Below are 4,266 nucleotides of genomic sequence, written 5' to 3'. Positions count from 1 at the left end.
CCTGCAGGTGCTCAGGAAACCAGGCCATTACTGTACTAAGGATGATATGTTATATGTCTATATGGTATAAAATGATTTCAAAACAAAATGCTTGTCATTGCTTGAAGTATGGTTATAATCAGAAGGATTAAGGTACTTTAGAAATGACACTAGGATTTCCAACACTACCAGAATACAAGTAGATAATAATAATTAATAAAGTCCCATATTCATTCTTTTTTATTTACTGTCTATACATTTAGACTGTAAGCTGTTTGGGCAGGGTCTCTCTCTGATTATATATTTGTATAGCATCTAGGAAAATCGGGCCATGAACTTGGTTGGGACAACTAGGTGCTAAGATAACATAATAAATAATAATACTATGTCTGAAATGTGCTTAGTGTCCATGTTTCAAAACAAAAGATGGGTTTTTTCTAATGGCCATAATTGTAAACTCAAAATGAGATCTCCAGATCAAGTAGTTTTCTTTCTCTCTCGTATCATTACTGTGGATAATGATTGTGCTACTAGAATTTAGCTGACCATTGTGTTGGTGATACATGAGGCTTTCCCCTGCTACAGTGCACTGGGGCAGCAGAGATGAAGCAAAGCCACGGGGAGCAGAAGTGTCGAATACGAAGGTCACTTTTCTGACTGTAACTACATTTAAAGGCTGCAGTGCTTCTCTTGACTATTTATTGAATTCCAGCTGATTCCTGGGCCTGACAAACTATTTGCAACTGCAGTTACTCTGATTAATTGTCTGGCTCTTTGCTCTTTTTTAATCTGATGCTTGTCTGTTTCTTTGCCCTACTGAGTGATTACACTGCCTTTATTTTCTTCCAACTCATTATTGATGGCTGTTCTGTCCCCTTGCATTTCTGGTGTCAGAAAAATGGATGGTCAATGCAACAGGAGAGGGGTCCTAGGGCTTGTGAAATTATTGACGTGACTAAGCTCCTTTGTACTGCTGGTAACCAGCCAGCCTCTCCTTTTCTGCTTTAACTGGTTAACACTGGCAGTACAGAGGTCACTCAATAATCTCCCTTGCCCTGGGCCATCACTTCAGTTGCTTTGACCATCCAGTTTTATGATACCATTATTAGTATTTTTTTTCAAACACCCAACAATGTGCAAGTGCCTCAGAAAATGGAGCAAAGATGCAACCTCTGCTCTAATGAGTGCACAGTCCAAATGGGACATAAAATAGGGGCCTGATCCAAAGCCCATGGAGGCCTTCAAAGAGACTTTCCATTAGCTACGTTTGGCTTGGGGTCAGGTCCTAGGTGAGGGTCACAAATAGACAGGGAAGAAGGGAAGAGATAGGACAAAAGTGTCAGTAGTGATTTGATGCAGTTACCCAGTAAGGTGTGCACACATCTTGGTGGGGACTTTTAACTTAGGGGGAGCTCTTAAAAATATATTTTTATCTTTACCTTTCCTCCCCCTCCCTCCTCGCAAACAAGGAAGCACAGGTTTAAGGAGGATTTGAACATGGTGAAAGTGGATGCTTGAAAATAGCTTTAAAAAAAAAAGAGCTTTCCATGTATGAGGCTGCATAGGAGAAGATACAGATACTGAGGTGAGAGAAGAGCACAGAGAGGGCATCAAGGCTCGTATCAGTAGTGAAACAGAAGATGCACAAGGATAGTCTTATGATTAGGGCATTAGACTAGAGCTCAGGAGATATAGGTTGGTTCCTGGCACTATTACAGACTTTCTGTGTGACTTGGGCAAAGTTCCCATCCATAAAATGGGAATAATAATCCTTTTGTGCACCTCATTTATTTAGGTTGTAAGATTTCTGGGCAGGGACTTTGTACAGAACCTAGCATAACATGGCTACAATCTCAATAGAGGCCTCCAGGCACTACTGTAATATAAATAATATATAATAACAATGCAATTAGTCAAAGATAAGGTCAAAGATTCTGAGTGGGCTGAATACAAGGAGAGAGCTCAGAGGGGACTAATATCTTAGTTGGGGCTTTGGGAAATATTCCATTGGAGAACAGCTTTTTCTTCCCTGTTTTTCTTTTCTCTTTGTCTTTTTTATTGACCTGCATGTTGAGATTTGTGTGGCTGTGACATTTAAAAGTTGTTAGCACCTATCCCTTTATCTGTTGACCCTATCTCAATAATTGTTTCTGGCTTTCATTGTACTTCCCCATGTGTTTCTCTTTGGCAGTTCATCTCAGTCATTCTCCTGGAGGCCTTTTAACCAGGTGAAACTAAAGTTTACTTTTTATTAGCTCCTCACTTGATTTCTGTGCTTCAAATACTAAACATTTTCAGTGTCTCTTGTAGCCTCATCTTGTTTTTACCTGCATAAATGTATCTTGTATGTCTTATACCCTTGATTATTCTAAGCAGATATGCCTGAGTATATGTGAGGATCATAGATTATCAGGGTTGGAAGGGACCTCAGGAGGTCATCTAGTCCAACCCCCTGCTTAAAGCAGGACCAATCCCCAGACAGATTTTTGCCCTGATTGGCTCCTTCAAGGATTGAATTTACAACTCTGGGTTTAGCTGGCCAATCGCTCAAACCACTAGAGCTATCCCTCCCTCCACTCCAAAAGTGGTTAGTTTGTTTAGATCTGCTCCTATTACAAGGTATCTGATAGTTCCTCTTTGTTATCCAAGCTGCAGTAGTCTGTCCATATTCCTGTATAAGGGCACTACTACACTAGAGAACTTATACCTGTGCAGCTGCACCAATGCTGCTGCATCACTGTAAGTTCTCTAATGTAGCCGCTCTAAGCCAACTACTCCAACTCCTGCGAGGGGCAGTACCTATGTTGGTGGGAGAACCTGACATAACGCTGTCCATACCAGCACTTTAATTGTAACTTATGTCACTCAGTGTGTTTGTGTGATTTATTCACACCCCTGAGCAACATAAGTTATGCCAACGTAAGCTGTAGTGTAGACATAGCCTAGGAGTTTGTAACAAACATAGAAGAGACAATTCCCAGGGAATCCTTTCCACACTAAGACTGGAACGAGATTTTCGGAGTTTAGGCCTTGATTTAGCAAGGTACTTAAGCACATGTCTAACCTGAAGTCAGTGGACTACATGTTAAAAGTTAAGCACATTGCATAAGTACCATGCTGGTGCCTTAGTCATTGCTGTGTGAATGTTCATGCAGTGTAGGTATGATTAATAAAGTAAAGTCAGAGGGCTAGCTTGGTGGTTTGAGCATGGGCCTGCTAAACCCAGGGTTGTGAGTTCAATCCTTGAGGGAGCCATTTAGGGATCTGAGGCAAAAATCTGTCTGGGGATTGGTTAGACTAGATGATCTCCTGAGGTCCCTTTCAACCTTGATATTCTATGATTCCATACTGATGTTCGGTGGAAAACATATTTGCACAGCACAATGGGGGCCAGGGGTGAGTGGGGCCTTAAGGTTTACTGTAAAGTCAAGAATAATAAATGCCCTGATTTAAGAGTAACCAGGAACACAATACACAAGTCACCTGTGATTTTTGAATGTTTTGCTCAGTACTGTCTCAGAAACCTAGCCAGATGGTGCTTTAGTTCATCACCCTTCTGAGTTCATCTTTACAGGCTAAAAAGCTATATACCATTCATATTGTTCACACTGGGACAGTGGAGTGACTCTGGTTCTTGCAGGGTCTTCTGCTTGAAGGTTTTCTTTTGATTTATTTGCGCATGTAATGATTTGGGGCAAAAGCATGGAAGAAGAATGGATTCATTCAGGCTAGTGGGACTATTGACATGATTAGTAACTGCTCACCAATGTGATTAGGTGTTCCATAATATAGAGCTAATTTTTCAAAATAGTACCTATGTTGAACATGCAAACTACTGGAAATTGCATATTTTCCGCTAACAATTAACTCCGTATCTTTAACTTTAGCAGCCCATGCCCAGTTACAACAGTCGTGCAAAGCTGTGGTACGTTGTGTCTGGGGAACATTTTAGCCCTGTGAGTTACACTTGACATGGACATCAGTTCACATGAGTGTGTCTATTGCATGAGCTTTGAAGGTCGGATGTCCAAGCATAGGCGTGCGCAGCACATTTCATTAGGGTGTGCACCCAGGGAGCCCCGCCCTAGCCCCCATCCACTCCCTCCTACTTCCCGCCCCCTGACTGCCCCCCTTAGAACCTCCAACCCACTCTGTTCCTTGTCCCCTGACTTCCCCCCTAGGACCTTACCCCCTACCTGTCCCCTGACTGCCCTGACCCTTATCCACAGTGTGGACTACACTCCCGCCCCCAGACAGGCCCCCGGGACTCCCACGCCTATCCAACCA

The sequence above is a fragment of the Terrapene carolina genome, unplaced genomic scaffold, assembly GCF_002925995.2.
Source record: "Terrapene carolina triunguis isolate 2854851 unplaced genomic scaffold, T_m_triunguis-2.0 Scaffold139, whole genome shotgun sequence".
NCBI classification, from domain to species: Eukaryota; Metazoa; Chordata; order Testudines; family Emydidae; genus Terrapene; species Terrapene triunguis.
The sequence above is the reverse complement of the archived record's forward strand: the minus strand, read 5'-3'. Positions refer to the sequence as shown.